General features: G+C 44.6%; 1 protein-coding gene across 3 annotated transcripts in view; it reads right to left on the bottom strand.

Moving 5' to 3' along the window:
- PTPN14 (protein tyrosine phosphatase non-receptor type 14) overlaps positions 1–17,584 on the bottom strand; it is a 439,438-nt gene extending 421,854 nt beyond the window's left edge. For 2 of the 3 annotated variants that reach the window (XM_081854527.1, XM_081854528.1), the window contains exon 1: positions 16,826–17,579. The gene's annotated coding sequence lies outside the window, so the exon portion shown is untranslated. Of the gene's footprint in view, positions 1–16,825 lie in introns of all 3 variants that reach the window. The other variant, XM_081854529.1, reaches the window with a different exon arrangement.
- Positions 17,585–18,581: the final 997 nt, after the last annotated feature.

Here is an 18,581-nt window from a genome sequence, read left to right as displayed (position 1 = left end):
GTGAAACTGGCTCTCTCTGATAACCTGCCAGGTTTGGACGATCTTGTGGGCATAACATAAGGCTTTCTTTTATTGAAAAAGCTATCTTTGGAGGACTACAGTCACAGCAAGCATGCTCAGGTGCACAACTGACACTGGCCGTGTTTCACCAAGCTGTCCATTAGGAAAATCAAATGGCTTGTTTGTTTTTAAATGAGCTCTTTCAAATGGATCGTTTGTAAGACAAAGAGAGAGAAATCATTAGAGGCTTCAGATAGTCACAAACTAAAACATTTTCTCCTTTCTGGTTTATTTTTTTCTGAGTGGAGGGCTGAATATGCCCATAGGGAGAATGAATGCTACCTTAACACAGGAAACAACAGAAAAGCCTTAGGAGAAATCAACATTCTGCAACAAGTAATTTTGTCATCTGAAAATTGTGCATGTGAGGTTGCAGGCACATTAAATCCTACTGAAGTCTGGGAAATGAATGCTATGATCCACACTCTTCCAGCCTTAAAAATGTCCTTATCTATAGGTCAGGGAACAATGAGATTCTAGCTTAGTACATTCAAAAGTAGTGGCAATCCTAATGTTGCTATATATGGAAATGTACCAAGTTGTAAAGGCAGGCATGCATTGAAGCTAGTTAGTCTGAAAATTTCTTAAGCAATACAACTTCTCATCAAGGGTATCATAGAGCTTGGAAAAGTACAGAACTAGGGCAACCAAACCAAAATGAGAGATGTTGTACGGACTATTTTATGAGGAAAGATTCCCCCCCCCCCCAAAAAATGGGCATACTCAACATATAGGATTCACTGCCACAGGAAGTAGTGAAGGATTCATTGCCATAGGAAGTAGTGAAGATGGCTTTAAATGGGACTGGACAAGCCCATGGAGGATTAGGATATCAATGGCTACCTGTCCTGATGTCTACAGGCAACCTCCTTGATTGGGTTACAATTCCCAAAATCCCAACCACTGGCTGGAGTGGAAGCATCTGAAGGGCATCATGTTGGAGAATGCTGACCAATCAGTTTATCTCACTTGAACCCTGGTCGGTATAGGAAACATTTGAAAGCTTGGTTGTGGTTTTTCATTTATTGTAATAATTGTCTTTCAGTTGTCAACAACTTTATATGAACAACTTAAGTTAAACATTCCACAGGGCAAGAACAAGTCCATGACTATTCCTGAAGAAGGTCTTTCGAACCCGGCCCTAATTGCCAAACAATTTAAAATATCAGGCCCAGAATAATGTTTGGTGAAGTGTTTTTGATTTCATTCTTATATTTTGGGTTGCCTTGCCACAGAATGCCAAAAGCAAATACTTTGGGATATTCTACCTCTGAACACATTAATGTATACACTGATGGATTAAGAGTGCTTGTAGATATGAATAACCATGATTGCCTTTCTCTGATAGGATGCCCACCAGAAACTTTCAATAGAAACTTGCCATTTTGGAACATAAAACATTTCTTTGGATAATGTGTCGTGTGCCCCCCCCCCCGCATTTCTTTTTCCCTGGCCCATCAGGTCTGCTAACAGCTTTGCTCTTTATGCCAGTAAAAAACATAATAATGCTTTAAACATATTTGAGATGTACAATTAATATTTTGACACAATAAAATGCTTTCGTGTTTGTTGACCGTGCAGAACTATGATTATTCTTAATAGTTTTCCATGAATATTCTTCTCACATCGCACCCAAATTTTCAAAGCAGCTTATCCATGCTTGTTCTCAGAAGGCGGTTATGCATTAGTTTGCCTTTTGCATCAGAAATGAACCTCAGAGTTGTCACCAAGCTGATCATTATTCCGTTGTTGTAACTGACAAGGGGTGGAGGTAATTTGCACTGCCTTTTTGGCTTCCGTCATTAATGTTGACCTCTGTTATTGTGAATATATGCAGGATTTCCCTGGCAGACTTGCAAATGGCAATTTTGGATTTTCAAGCTATGGTGTAATTGGCTGCCATGAGTTAACAACTAGCCATGTCACCTGGTGATCCTTGAAGGTTAAGACCTCTTGACAGCTGCTATTAGCTCTGTGAAATTTGCCATTCAGTTGCTTTCACTTGAAGTTTTGAAGGGCCATGGCCAAGGGGTGGGGCACATGCTCTGGATGCAGAAGTTTCAATCCCTGGCATCTCCAAGTAGAACCCTGGAGAGTTGCTGCTAAGCCACTGTGGACAATGCTGACCCAATGGTCTGTTCTGACATATGTTTAACGTGATGTGTCAGGTTGCATGGTTGTGCTCAACAGAGCAAGAGATGCTACCTGATGCTACAAGACTGTTGAAGGTGTGGCTAACCAGAGGAAAGTGGGAACCCCAATTTAAAACCAAGATTTAAATGGGGAAAGAAGAAAAATCACACTGAAGACTAAAATCACCTGGAAAATATTATTTACCAAACAGCAATGACAGATAGGAAGAAGCTAAAAGGTGGAGAACTCAACAACAGTCATTATACAGGCATAAGAAACAGCCAAGTTTGTTTGGCCATGTTAGACTAACACGGTCCTCTTGTTTTGCTTGGGCCTGTCCAGACCTTTAGTTGAAAATAATCATAATCACTTCAAATTCTGGGCAATTTCCCCCACCACCACCACAACTCTTGTCTCCATGAAAAGGGGAGTTCTATGATAAGACCTAATCTAAGAAACTTGAAGAATGTCAAGTATTTTCCTTGGTCAAAAACACACACAGACAAGCACACAGTTTAACTGATTGCAGCTGACCTTGCTTTTTTGTGCTAGAGATAGGGTCATCACAGGTTAGAGCCCACAGCCCAATGGATAAGCCTAGGAATTCCAAAGAGGAGACAGAACTAAATGAAAACAAAATGCCTTTCATGTTTTTACAGATACCTGCATCCCCACCCAAATTCTGAAGAATAAGCGAACAACAGCCACAAACTAAGGGCCCAGGTAAATCCCAAGCTATCTTTTCTCCTTGCAAGAAAAGATTAAACTTGTATTCCAAAAAGAAGCAGAATAAGGAAATCCTTAAAAAGGAAAAGTCAAGATTAGGTCACACCTTATTTTTCCCCCAAATCTAAAGTGCTTCCTTAAAACATTACCACATGTAAAGCGAGGAGCAAATATATTAGTTGAATAGCTTTGGGACTAGATCTGTGAATCTCAGAGTACCATCAAAAGACATGCACGTGCCAAGATCTTCTCAAAGCCGATTCATCCAAATCTGATGCATCTGTACATTTCTGCTGGTACCCAGAGAGAACACACGGGGTAGTATTCAACACTGCTGCAGTGTGAGCTGTCGGGAGACCCTCCAGATTAGAGGTGGGGGCGTGTGAGGACTGCAGAGGAGGAGGAGAGGAAGAGGAAGTCCTGTTGCTCAGATGAAACTCAATGGACAACCACTGGGTCATGTGGACCCAATATCCACAAGAGCTCCTCATTTGTTTTATTCTGCATATGTGCGCTATATGTGTGCTATATTAATGTAAGGTAAAAGGTAAAGGACGCCTGGACGGTTAAGTGCAGTCAAAGCCGGCATTTGTCCACAGACAGCTTTGCAGGTCATGTGGCCAGCATGACTAAACCGCTTCTGGCGCAACGGAACACCGTGACGGAAACCAGAGTGCACAGAAACACTGTTTACCTTCCCGTCACAGCGGTACCTATTTATCTACTTGCACTGGTGTGCTTTCAAACCACTAGGTTGGCAGGAGCTGCCACAGAGCAACAGGAGCTCACCCAATTGCGGGGATTTGAACCACCAACCTTCTGATCAGCAAGTCCAAGAGGCTCAGTGGTTTAGACCACAGCGCCACCCACTTCCCACGCAGAGCAGCCCTCCCTGTTGAAAAGCCTTATGTTATTAGGGGAACCTCAGGAATGCCTTTGAAGCAGACTATAAAGAGTAGGCATATTCATATAAAGGCCTTCAGGCACCCTAGTCCCAATCCACTTAGAGCTTTAATGGAACTGATCAGTTTACACATAATACAGTAGTTGTTTTTATACTGGAATCTGAAGATTAATTATATAGGATTTGGTCCCAAAAGAGTGAACTTTAAATTAATTTATGTCATGCTCCAATTCCAATTTGGGCAATTCATCCCTTCCCCAACAACTTCCCGTATCTTATTCCACAGGGTTAATGGAGGCCCACCAACCATCCAGAGAGGTTTTTCTGGAGTGAGGGAAGGAAGAAGCAGCAGGAAACTTAAGCCATATTAAAAATAAATTTTAAAAATATTCTTTAGGACTATAGCTTCCATATTACAAAAGGCAGGGAGGGGTGGTCCACCCATTTAGATCAGTAATTTAAGGCATTCTCAAATGTATGGGAAAGAATTAAGCAAAGTTATGGTTCCTTCCCATATGACAATAATTTTCCCAGTGATGGGTCAGATTCCAAAATTAGTCATAATTGTTTTGTGGATGGTCACTTGGCTGCCAAGCATTGCCATAGTGGGCAAAGGCGGAACAAGGAGCTATAGGAAGGCATGTTGCGTGGTGAGTCAATGTAATTCTATCTAGAAGCAAACCCTCTCAACTTCAAATTTGAGGGCTGCTATGCAAGTTAAAGGCCACAATCCTATGCATCATTTATTTGGCAGAAAACCGAAGTTTCTTCCATGTTTGATCTGCTCTTATTGGTCAAGAAGTTTGGGTTTGGTGACTTGCTAGGCTCTGCTTTCCTGAGGCTTACATTCATTGCTTTTCATCCTTTGAGGGTGCTTATGGCGAGAGCTTAGCAAATTGTGGGCTACCTCTCTTCTTTCCATTGCTGCCCTGAACGTTTTGGAAAGATGGTGGGATTTTTAAAAAATGTAACGAATTTACAAAAATAGTAATCCCAGCAGCTCAAAGCAAAATGCTATTCTCCAACCATATTCAATCCCATTGCAGCAGCCCACATGAGAATCCCAAGCCTGCTCCTATTTTAAATAAAACCAACAGAGCTCTACAAATAGGAAGCGGGGGAGAATAAAATAAAAGGGGGGCTTTGGGATCTTTCAAATGGGAACCTGTCAACGCTTAACTGATTTTGTAATGCAAAAAGAAATACTACGTAAGAAAACCTGACACATCTCTCCCCCAGCATTCATCACATTTTTATATCATTTGTGCTATCCTTTTATTATTTACTACCTACTCTAAAAAAAATAGATCTCTTGCATTTCTCTTTATATCAGAGCTGTTCCAAGTGTTCTCACCATTTTCGCTGCCGATCTCTTATGGAGACTATGCCTTCCCCTCTCTGGCCACTTTGACAAGAGGATCCATTACCAAAGAGGTTTTGTTTGTTTGCTTATACCAATCAGTTCATTGCTTAGAGTGCAAATGGCCAGCCTGAGTGATTTCCAGGCATTTCCTGAGTTCTTTTCCTGAGCAGAAACTGCACAATTTGATGCAACAAGCCTGGCAGGAATGTGTCATGTAAGGAAGTGCTCTGGCTACTCAGCCTTGTAAACAGCTGCTTGCCTACTCACTTAAAGAGTTGGTGTTCTTGCAGAAGGGCAACTGCAGTGAAATTAATTGTGGAAATACTAAAGTCCTAGTTTTGGGGGAGGGGTGAAGAGGGCAAGATTGTGGGCAGGTTGTTGAAGCCAAACACCCCATTTTACCCTCCCAAGACCCTGCAAGACCTTAAGGTGGCTCTGCTCCTTCGCTGAAGTGTACGGATGATGCACATTTAAAGAGTGCATTCTCACAAATTAACAGGCAGGGACTTGTAGTTTCTGCAATTCTGTAATCATAGGCATTTTCTCAGTCTTTAGCAGCTGTTGCAGAAGATGCCTCGAGCTCTCAAGTTTCAAGCACCAAGACCCTGCAGGCCAAGCAGTTAGAGATTAATTCATTCCCCTGTTGACAGCAAGCCAGCAGAAGTAACAGCAATCATAATAAAGTCACTTTCTCCAGCCTTCCTCAATTACAAATCCTTTCACCAACGACCTCAATCTAAACCCGGGTGTTTCAAGCCTGACGACGCTTCCAAAGTTCAGAAACAAAAGCAGTTACAGAACTGGTGGCCTTAATCAGTATGGCATGCAAATCTGCATCACAGAGATCAATTTGAATATTATATTCAGAGCACAGGGTTAGACCTTCCCTACTGCACAATTCTGGAATTCTTCATTGCAGAACTCACCAAGCAAAAATCCCTGATGTGATCAGCCTGGGATCACCTCTCCGAATTACAGTGGTACCTTGGGTTACATACGCTTCAAGTTACAGACTCTGCTAACCCAGAAATAGTGCTTCAGGTTAAGAACTTTGCTTCAGGATGAGAACAGAAATCGTGCTTCGGCGGTGCGGTGGCAGCAGGAGGCCCAATTAGCTAAAGTGGTGCTTCAGGTTAAGAACAGTTTCAGGTTAAGAACGGACCTCCGGAACGAATTCAGTACTTAACCCGAGGTACCACTGTATATACAACTTTAAATCAATTCAAGACAGGAGGAGAGGAAATGCGTTATCTAGGGCAGACCATTCCCATTTGTGTTAAATATAAATTGCCCTACATAAAACAAAGGACTTCCAATGAGCGCTAAGTTGCTTAGGGCAAGGATGCAAACTTTACCTATGGATTTCAAATGAGCTCTGTATACAGCAGAGAGAAATGAGAAGGTTACCCTGAATTCATGAAATCATGCTCTTTGAGGAAGCTCCATGGTAGAACAACTGCTTTGCATGCAGAAGGTCCCAGGTGCCATCTCTGGCATCTCCAGATAGGCCTGGGAGAGAAATCGTGGAGAACCATTGCTGAATGGTCCAGTAGGGTGGACCTCCACGTTTTTATGCACATCCTGAAAAGGAGTAAAGGAAGAAAAAGCTAGGAACTCTATCTAACATCTTAGCTGGAGATATCATAACGCAGGTGTAAATGTAAAATAACCATGTCCACCGTCTCAGGGCAAAAATGTCCAAGCCATAGAATCATAGAGTTGGACAGTACCATGAAAGTAATCTAGTCCAACCCATTCAATGCAAGAATCTTTTTGCCCAACATTGGGCTCGAACTCACATCCCTGAGATTGAGTCTCATGCTCTATCGACTGTGCTGTGAAAGAAACAAAAGGTCCTTAATGCCAATAGCATTGTTGCATTCTTATTGCTTGCTTAATCCTGCTACTTCATTAACCCTAGATGCAAGTTGGTCACACTATAATGATATTGTATTCTCCTTGCTTGTCAACATCTGCTGTAACTCAAAAGGGGCTAGATGCTCTGGCCACTTCCATCAAGGAACTGTCCCCTTGTATTCGGAAAAGTACTAAAGAAAGTGTGTCTGTGTTGTAGCACAAATGACAGCGTCAAATGGGAAGGAAATGGTGTTGCAATTCGAAATGGAAACTTACCCAGCTGCACTGTTTTAAACAAAATAATTTAAGTTGCTCCAGGCTGCCCCAATACAGTTCCAGACACGTTCTACTGCAAAAACCAAAGGACATTCTTGGGGAAGAAGAGCCAGAGTTCAGATGCAGAACACATGCTATAAATGCAGAGTCTTGAGTTCCAATCCTCAGCATCTCCAAGCAGAACTGAGAAAGACCCCAGTATGAAACCCTGGAAAGCTGCTGCAGTCAATCTAGACAATGATGAGTCAGGTGGACCAACCATTTGATTCAGTAGTAGTGTATGGATGTCACACTAAACCAAGCATCCCCAAATTCAGTCCTCCAGATGTTTTGGGACTACAGTTCCCATCATCCCTGACCACTGGTCCTGTTAGCTCGGGATGATGGGAGTTGTAGTCCCAAAACATCTGAAGGACCGAGTTTGGGGATGCCTGCGCTAAACTATAGTTTAGTGATATGTAAATGAGCAGACCCTTTCCCCAGGTTTGTGTATCCTGCCCCTCTGGCGCAGTCAGGTGAAGGAGTTTGGACTCTTTCCCTTCCACTTTTTATTAACCACAGTTTGCTGCATCATCCAGACCAACAAACTACGACTAACATGATGTTTAGTGAGTTTCAAACAAAGCTAACTTCAAATAATGGTTGTTGCAGCTGCCTCGATTAAACTGTCACAGTTGCCAATAAGGAACTATAGGATACAGCTATGCGGTTAACCGAGTGAATAATAAAACATACCAGGAGGAAAAGGATGTGTGGTTTATGATTACAACAGGTTCCATGATAGCAACATGAGTATTAATACTTGACAAGGTAGGCCCTTTGATGCTGGGCCATAGTGAACCAAAAAGGTAAAAGTACCTTTTAAACAATTCGCTCTAATTTTAGCTGTTGTGCAAGGATACCTTTCTTCTGCCAGCCCAAAACCAGATCTCATTTAATTCCCAAGGTCTTAAAAGGAAGACAGCTAGTCAATCATTTTGAAAAATGTGAAAGCAGCACACAGACTGGTGCCTTCATTAAGAAATGAATCTGGGCCGCACATTGTCTCTCAGGTGGTTCAGTGTGCAGAAAAGTTTGGCAAGAATTTTAAAAATGTAGCGGTTTGAGTAACACTATACCAAGAGACGACCCCAGTTAGTTTCACAGACTGCAGGAGGGACAAAGTGCCCCCTAAAGTATGCAGGCCCAACCCAATTATGAGAAAAATGTGGCCTCCAAACCAGCGTCTGCCATGGGATCAACTTCATGGGTTCGGGTGTATTTCAAACAAGAAAAACACAACTCTGTGGATCACATTTGTGCCACATTATACCAGCCATTCCTGAGTGATGTCAGCTTAGCCAGACTGCACCAGAAAGTACTTGCCAGCCAACTATCAGAGCCAAATGTCTTTCACAATCCGACTAACCCTACAAAGCCACTGAATCATATCACAACATAGCACACTGCACAAGTTAAGTTGATTTAATCAACTCCAATCCAACACCAAAGCAAAAGTGTGACAAAACTGGCTTGGGTAAACAAATATACACTCCAAGCATGCACTGGCTTCCTGAAAACCATGGTTTGCAGAACAAAACCCAGCACGGTGGACATGCATTCCCTTTCCCTAACTTCATCCCTTCCAGAACACCTTCTCATCTGATCCCTCAGTCCAGAGTTAGGGTTAAACCAGGCATAGGCAAACTCGGCCCTCCAGATGTTTTGGGAATAAAATTCCCATCATGCCTGGCCACTGGTCCTGTTAGCTAGGGATCATGGGAGATGTAGTCCCAAAACATCTGGAGCACCGAGTTTGCCTATGCCTGGGTTGAACCCATGCTTGAAGGTTCACACATAATAGCAAGTTGAGATTAGGCTCACTCAGGCTCATTTTCGCTCAAGCACATTGTGTTAAACCATAGTTTAGTGTGATGTGCAAATGCGGCCACTATGTCTGCGATAGGCCAGGGTTTCTCCCTCCTGTCATTGGTGCTATTTATTGGTGCCACTGTTTCTCAGAAACTGCCACACCCTGCTCCACCACCACCACCACCATTTTTTAAATAAAATAAAAACCCCACAGTCCATTCCAATCCAAGCTGGTAATTATAAGTACCGTATTTTCCCCTCTATAACACGCAGATTTTTTCTCCTAAAAAGGAAGGGGAAATGTCTGTGCGTGTTATAGAGCGAATGTGTGGTCCCTGGAGCCGAAAAATCAGGCAAAAATCAAATTGCGGCACTGCACGCTGCACGGAGAAGCGAAACCTGAAAAGAGGAAGCGGCTGCTTTCCTGCATTCTGCCTCAGGGTCTTACTGCCCACCCTCCTCTGTTTCGTTGCTGTGTTTGCTGAAACGGAACAAAGAGCAGGGAAAGCCCCTCCCCTCCAGGCAAGCAGAGGGGAATTCCTCTCTGTGCTGCTGGGGGAGAGGGAGAGAGAGGGGGGAAGGGAGAGAGAGGGGGGGAGGGAGAGAGAGGGGGGAGGGAGGAAGGGAGGGAGAGGGAGGGAGAGAGAGAGAGAGAGAGAGAGAGAGAGAGAGAGAGAGAGAGGGCTGGCTTGGGTGGGGGGAAACTTTTGCCTTTCTTTCCTCCCTCCCGTTAAATCCCTCTCCTGCATTCTTAGCCAGCTGCTTCTCTGCACACCCCTCTCATGTCCCTTCTTTGTTTTTCCTTCGCTCCCCACTTAAAATGTGGTTACAAAGCATAGATCCACATGGATCCTCAGGATCTTTGCATTGGGTCACCCCAAATTCACCATCAGATCACATAGCATGTCCATGGCTACAGCCTGCCCCCCCAAATCACGCACCCACTGTTGCCTGGGGCTGCAATGGTGCAAAAATGTGGTTACAAAGCATGGATCCACAGGGATTCTCAGGATCTTTGCATTGGGTCACCCCAAATTCACCATCAGATCACATAGCATGTCCATGGCTACAGCCTGCACCAAAAAAATCACGCACCCACTGTTGCCTGGGGCTGCAATGGTGCAAAAACGTGGTTACCAAGCATGGATCCACAGGGATTCTCAGGATCTTTGCATTGGGTCACCCCAAATTCACCATCAGATCGCATAGCATGTCCATAGCTACAGCCTGCACCAAAAAAATCACGCACCGACTGTTGCCTGGGGCTGCAATGGTGCAAAAACATGGTTACAAAGCATGGATCCACAGGGATTCTCAGGATCTTTGCAATGGGTCACCCCAAATTCACCATCAGATCACATAGCATGTCCATGGCTACAGCCTGCACCAAAAAAATCACGCACCCACTGTTGCCTGGGGCTGCAATGGTGCAAAAGGATCCACAGGAATTCTCAGGATTTTTGCATTGGGTCACCCCAAATTCACCATCAGATCACATGTCTGTGGCCACAGCATAAAGCCCAAAAATGATACATCCACTGTTTCATTCAGAATGTTTTTTCCCTTGTTTTCCTCCTCTAAAAACGATGTGCGTGTTATGGTCAGGTGCGTCTTATAGAGCGAAAAATACGGTACCTTGCAATGTCAAGAATTTGAGGTTTGTTTGTTTGTTTGTTTTCCTCTTTTGTTTTCCTCTTTTCCTCTTTTGCTTCTGAGCGATGACTTTTTAGGTTCTGTATCTGAGGGCAGGGACTGTCCTGCATTATTTTATTCATTTGTAAACTGCTCTAGAAGCTTTTCCAGCATGAACGCTTTGAACAAACAAGCAAAATTCATGCACATAGTTCCTTTCTGTTTCGGATTTGTCTATGCCTCTTAGTTATGCCCGGTTTAGACACTTGTGGCTTATGCAACACTGTATATGACCAGATCTGTTTCACAGGAGCCTGTCCCACATTTAAGCAACAACAGTAGAAGAAGCGCATAGCATCTGCTGCCAATTAATGGCCAGCTGAGAAGAGCATTGAGACACATCAACACCAGCTGCCTATTAATTGCTCCCATGAACAATGTTGCGCCTAGGCTATCACTGCTACTATACATGATCAATGAAACAACAGTTTCCTCATTTTAGATTACTTTTTTAAAAAAATGAAACCTCATCACAATCATCACTAAGGCTGTCCTCATTTTTCTGGCATGCTTTAATTCCGCAATCAGGCATTTACTGCAGAATCCAATACATGTTTAAACTTGGAAATAAGTCACACTGTGTTCAATGGAGCTTGCTTCCCAGTAAGTTTACAAAGGATTAAAGCTTTAGCATTGAAGCTCCCATAAGTCTACACAATCTTAAGGATCAGCTTGAATAAGATGTCCAGTTAATTAATTTATTAAATTTATATCCTGCCCTTCCTCCCCCAAGGAGCTCAGGGTAGCAAACAGAAAGTAATGAAACAATAAGGCTGCTTGGACAAGTGAAACCAACCACCTGACTCCTTGATCCTTGCCCATCCTGGTTCATCAAAGCAAGCCGGGAAGTGCTGGGTGATGGTTAAAGAAGCAGTTATTAAACTGCTTCTTTAAAAACCATCTTTGGACCCGGCCAATATGGCCAACTATTGCCCAGTCTCAAATCTTCCACTCTTGGGCAAGGTGATGGAGCGGGTGAACAACTCCAGGCATGCCTGGAAGATACGGACCATTTGGATCCCTTCCAATTGGGATTCAGGCCTCATCATGGGACTGAAACTGCCTTGGTTGTCCTGGTCGATGATCTCCAGCGGACCAGGGACCACAGTGAAAGCTGTTCCCTGCTCCTGCTGGATCTCTCAGCAGCCATTGATACCATCGACAATGACATCCTTCTGGACTGTCTAGAGTAGCTGGGAGCACTGTTATACAGTGATTCTGCTCCTTCCTCCTGGGCTCTGTGCAGAAAGTGGTGTTGGGGAATGAGTGTTCAGACCCCTGGGCTCTCACTTGTGGGGTGCCTCAGAGCTCCGTCTTCTCCCCCATGCTTTTTAACATCTATATGAAGTCGCTGGGAGAGATCATCAGGGAGTTTGGGCTGGGCATTCACCAGTATGTGGATGATACCCAGCTCTACCTCTCCTTCAAATCTGAACCAGTTAAGGCAGTGAAGGTCCTGTGTGAGTGTCTGGAGGCAGTTGGATGATGGATGGCAGATTGAGGTTGAATCCTGACGGGACAGAAGTACTGTTTTGGGGGGACAGGGTGTGGACAAGTGTGGGGGATTCCCTGGTCCTGAACTGTGCCCCTGAACTGTGATGCCCTCCCTGTGGAACACCCTCCCTTCAGATGTCAAGGAAATAAACTGACTTTTAGAATACATCTGAAGGCAGCCCTGTATCGGGAAGTTTTTCATGTTTGATGTTTTAGTACGTTCTGATATATGCTGTGAGCCACCCAGAGTGGCTGGGGAAACCAAGCCAGATGAGCAGGGTATAAAAAATTATTATTATTACTATTATTATTATTATACAACAGCTTTCAATGCCAACACAGCTGCACACTGGGAAGGATCTAAATTTAAAAGGCTTGTTGGAAGAGGGAGGTCTGAAAAGTAAGGCACCAAAAAGACAACAGAGTCTGCATCTGACTAATATTCAAGAGGAGGGAATTCCAAAAGGTAGGTACCACAATACCAAAGTTGCTATTTGGTGATTAGATTATACATCTCAGTTTCTATCATTGCCATCATCCCATAGATATAAATTTATGTTTAACGACTGTTCTGAAATAGGAGACATGGGCCGTAATAGACAAGTCAGAAGAAAATCCTCTTTTATTAAAGCCATCCAGGTTGGCTACCCTCATCACTGCCTCCGGAGAGAGCAAGTTTCACAGTTTAACTACACAAAGAAGTACTTTCTTTTGTCTTCTAAGATTCATCTTCATTGGATGTCCATGAGTTTTAGTGTCTTGATATAGAGAGAAACTTCCCTCTATCCACTTTCTCCAAACAATACATAATTTGATAAAAACTTAGATTATGTTGCCTCTCACTTTTGTGCTAAACTGAAAAGTCCCAAACACCGCAAGCTTTCTTCATAGGGAAGGCGTTCCGTCCCCTTGATTGTTTTGGCTGCCCTTTTCTGAACCTTCCCCAACTCCAGAATATCCTCGTAGATGTGAGATGACGGAACTGTACACAGTCTTCCAAATGCAGTCGCACCTTTGCACTTTTGAGGGGCGGAGGGGGGCCTTGGATTGGGCAAAAGTGTCCTACCACGCAGCCCTGCCCATCTCCATTAGCTGCCCCCCCCCAGTTAGGTGTCATCTGCAAATCTGATGAGCATTCCGTCAATTTGTAACAGTATTTGATGGGAAATTGTGGGAAGAGGAGGTAAATAAACGTAAAAAGAGCCAATATGTAGTGACCGGTGTGTGCAAAGTAGCTGAAGAAAGAGTCTAAGCTGATTTGGATGGAAAAATTGTTGGCTGACTACCCAGCTGTTGTTGGACTACAACTACAACTCCCATCATAGAATCTTAACAGTTGGAAGGAACCCAAGGGTCATCTAGTCCAACCCACTGCTATGCAGAAATCTCAGCTAAAGCATCCATGACAGATGGCCATCCAACCTCTGCTTAAAAACCGCCAAGGGAAGAGAGTCCACAACCTCTCCTGGGGGGGTCTGTTGTTGGACCACAACTCCCATCATCCCCGACCACTGATCCTGCTAGCTAGGGATGATGGGAGTTGTAGTCCAACAACAGCTGAGGACCCAAGTCTGAGAAACAGTGTTCTAAATTTTATTTAAACACACAGATAAGCATATGCAGATGTTATGCACATTTGTGCCTATGGGCCCATTCCCCCAAATCCTTTAAGAGCCAAGCAACTGCTACCCACTAAATTCAATGGGATTTACTTTTGCATATGTGAGCATCAGATTATTGCCTAATATTTATTGAATCCTGTTGATAGGCCTACTTAAAGCCTAATCAAGTATTGCAACTTAATTGGATTGTGAATTGCACTGCCCTCTCTTCTAACACCACTAATTAGCATCCTCATTCAAGTGCTTACTACACAGTGATATCTTGAGATGTTTTGGTCAGGCACTGCATGCTCATTCATGCTCCTCTTGGTATGAAAAGAGCTTCCTCTGCCAGCCACAACACAGAAGTACGTGGGCTTTCAAGCCTCTTCAGAAAATATTTAATTATGTCCATAAAACATGCCTAACCCCGGCCATTTGTTTGTAAGGCCACCAAACCCTGACTTTTCATTTGACCCAAAATTATATTAACATCACTATCATCATCAACAAAATACTTTTTCCGTCTTGCAAAGTAAATAACACAATCCATGTTGTCAGAGTTCAAAAAGATTCACAATTTAGACTGCAATCCTAACTCCACTTGCCAGGGAATAAGCCCCAATGAATAGAACTTTCCTCTGAGTAGCATTGCACTATTAAGACTCCCATAATACACAAGATGGTTTAGCATTCACTCAGAAGTAAGTCCACCTGAGATCAGTGAGACAAATATTACTTATTAATCATTATGACAAGGATGCCTATGAGTACCGGTTGCTGAGAAGCACAAGTGAGAGAGTGCATTTGCACTTGTGCCATGTTTGTGAGTTTTCCATACATGTCTGGCTAACAGAAGAACGTAAGAAGAGCCTGTCCAGCATCCTGTTATCACAGCGGCCAACCAGATGCTTGTGAAAAGCCTGCAAGGAGGGTATTAGCGCAAAAGCACTTTTCCCAGCAGCAGGTATGCAGGGTCATACAGTACTGCTTTGGACAGTGGAGGTAGAATATAGTCATCAGTGTTAATGGCCTTAGCTGGACTAGATGGGCCTGTGGTCTCATATGGCAGAGTTCTTCTTATGTTCTTAAAGCACACTGGAAAACAACGCTATAAATGGGAGCTGGGAGAAGACGCTTACAAAAGGCACCCAGGCCCTCATCCACCATGCCCACAAGCCAGATCCAAAAATCCGTAATGATGGACAATATATTGGGCTTAGTTGCCAGAGACCCCAAAGTTGAGTGATCAGCTTCGGGTAAGTCACCACCCCCTTGCCCAAGTGACCTTACCACACAGCTTGTCTGGTTCACACATCCCTGGCTATCATAGGATGACTACAATATCAAGTGGCGCCTGTATGTATGAGCCATCACTATCATGTTGGCCCAGACACACTGCTTTTCACTTAAACCAGTTCACACATTCCGCAGTCAGGCATCTCTTGCACAATTATCAGTCTCACAATCCAGTGATCCGCATTTATGTGCAAACCAAAAAAAGTCCAGATCTAGACATTCTTTCCAAGGCTACTGCTAAGCATGGCCTGAATACAGTAGATCCACCTCTCATATCCACTAGGGAAATCCAGATGGTGGAGACCACATTATATACATTAGCAACGCAAGTTGTGGACAAAACATTCCAGCATGCAAATGTATGAACTGCCAGCATCAAGCAACAAGTGAAGCTACCTTTGTGCCTTTACTGGTTTCCCTGATGCATCTAGGTGGCCACAATTGAACTAGGTAGACTCTAGGTTTGGTCCACCAAGGCTTTCCTTGCATTCCTAATGGCTAGCGAGCATCTAAGCACGCCAGCTTAGAGCTTGTAAAAGTCCACGCATGACTAGGATCTACAGTGTGTGTGCTTTATTTCTAAAATAAACATTGCAAATATAAAACAAGTCTTCCTATTACATAAACTTTTCGGCATGCACATTTCACAGGAATAAAGACATCACAGGGCGAAATATTTAAAGCAAGACATTCCGTATCTGACACCTTCCCTTCATTATGCGCACCTTTCATTATCCACATTCCAAGAGACTACAAAGAAAGAAACTTGTAATCAAAAGGGCCCTTTTGCCCACAGAGTTCAAAACTAGCAAACCTCATCCCATTTACAATGTTTAAGTGCACACACAGAGAGACCTTATTCTGTGTATATACTGGACCGCCAGTGACTCATCCCTTAAAAGATAGCTTTTAGAAACTTTTTTTTTTTTAGATTAATAGATTTTGTCAGACAAGGAACACAAGCAGACGCCACCACATTCCTTGCTTCTTGACACCGCAGTTTGCCAGCGCTGGGTGACCAGTATAGACTTGACTGGTAACTAACAAAGAGCAAGAAGGTAAATTCACCCAGCAGAGAGTGGGAGGGGAGCTGGCTGAAAGTTGAGCAAAAGATCCACGGAGCAGAGAAGTTCGTTCATCTGTTTACCGGCTTCAAAACAAACAACAGAAAGAAGCAAAGGAATGCGATCCAAACCTGCTTACCTGGGAGCAAGTTCCACTGAACCTAATGAGACTTACTTTCGAGTAGGCATGCACTGTAGGTTACAAAAGTGGTGTTTTGTCTAAAAGGCCCTTTGAGTTTCAGGACTCCCTCTAAATGCAAAGCGTGCACATTAGACAACCCTATTTAAAATCGGGGCGGGGTGGAAGGGGGGAGAGTAAAAGAAGTAGAAGCTTGTCTCAGAAACTGCATGCCAACTGCTCCCACATTTTATAGGCAGACTTTTTCCCCTAACACAAAACACACAGCATCGTCTTATCACAAGATTCCAGCTTCCTGTTTAACGCTATAAACTGCGTCCAAACTCTTCAATTTCGCCCCCCCCCCGCTCCGATCCCTGCACTTACCTGTTTCTTGGGTCACCCAAAAGCAGCTTCTTCTCCCCAACGCGCCTCGTCCGCTGGGATCCCTTCCTTTCTCCGCCTCCAAGAGAAAAAGTAAAGCTTTTATGCAAAGCACACACGCACGCATACAAAACTCCGCGAGGAAGATCCAGCGATGGATGCGCAAAGTTTCCTTCTTCGCCAAAAAATATCCACGCAGCAAGGGGAAGAAAGTTTTAAGTTGATCGCTGCGATAACACTAATAACAATAATTGGAGACGCGGGGGGGGGGCGGTGCTGTGAGAAAAGGGAGAATCTGGATGGTGGCGAAGTTTTGTTGGGGAGTAGCAAACAGAGAGAAAAAGAGAAGGAAAACCGACTCCGCCTTCTCCTCCCCCTTCGCTAAGAAACACACTCGTGCGTCCCAGCGGCGCTGGGGAAAGTTTGGAGAAGTTTGAGAGAGGAGGCATAAAATTCGGGAAGGAGGGCAGGACGGGCGCTGGGACAGGGGGCGGTTAGGGAGCCAGGAGGGTGGGGAAAGGACGTGAGGGAGGAGGGGATTGGAGTCTGGATTATAAAGCGAGGAGGAGCCGGAGTGGCGGTGGGGAAGCGCGCGCGCGCACGGCGCTCTTTCTCTGGCGCGTAACGCGGAGCTGCTTGGAGGAGCAGCCGCCGACCTCGGAGTCACGGCCCAGGAATGCCAAGAATGCGGAGCGGCCGCTGCCACGGCAGGGCAGGAGACGTCGGCGGGGACTTGGCTTTCTTTCCTTCCTTCTTTCTTTCTTTCTTTCTTTCGTCCTCTTTCTTTCTTTCTTTCTCACCTCTTTTCCCTCCCTCCTTTTTATTTTACACAGCTCACACTATACATATATATATATATTCTATACATACATACATACACACATATATATATATATTCTTTCTTTCTTTCTTTCTTTCTTCCTTCCTTCCTTCCTTCCTCTTTCTTTCTTTCTTTCTCACCTCTTTTCCCTCCCTCCTTTTTATTTTACACGGCTCACACTATACATATATATGGCAAATGAATGGAAGAGAGGAGTGTGGAAAGGGGAATTTTTTTAAAAAATGGGCTGCTCTTCCAGCCCAAGCCAAGGATGATGCCTTCCAAGTGCGTCTCTCCCCCGAGGAGGGCAGAGCAGATGCCAAGGGAGGGAGGAGGAGAAGGGAGGCGCCGAGGTGGATCGCGACGCGGGTGGGGATTGCTCTGCAGGGAGGCGCGCTGCAACCGCGGGCACCGTGGGGGAGAGGAGAGCAAAGACCCGATCGCTGGCGAATAAGCCTGGGGTGGAGGGGCGGGGGGGGGGACACACGCACTTCGGATCTGTAAGGGTCCTCCTGCCGCCAAGCAAAAGAACCGGGAAAGTCGCGCTGTGTGTTTTGTGCGTCGCAGACATGGGGAGGGAGGCGCTTCGCTGACTCTTAAGGAAGTTGGGCTTGGAGAAGAGGCGGCCTGGGGGGAAAAGAAGCCGAAAGGGAAGGTGGCGGCTTTTCCCCTCCGCGGGTGGGAGCGAAGTTTGAGAGCTGTGATGGGACTTGGCGGACGAAGCCAGGCTTCGTCTCTCCCCTTTTATGAAAGAGTTCCTTTGAAAACCGCCTCGCAGGCCTGGTTGCAGGGAAAGGCCTTCCCAGTTCTGTCCTTAGCTTGCATTTTAAAAAGGATAGCTTCCAACTCCGGGGAAGGAACTTAAGGCTCCATCTGCACTTTGCATTTAAAGCAGGAGCAGCCGTGGGTGCTGGGAGGTGTTCGGAGACTTCCCAGTCC

This window comes from Podarcis erhardii (assembly GCF_964252035.2).
Source record: "Podarcis erhardii genome assembly, chromosome: 3".
Lineage (NCBI taxonomy): Eukaryota > Metazoa > Chordata > Lepidosauria > Squamata > Lacertidae > Podarcis > Podarcis erhardii.
The sequence above is the reverse complement of the archived record's forward strand: the minus strand, read 5'-3'. Positions and strand labels throughout refer to the sequence as shown.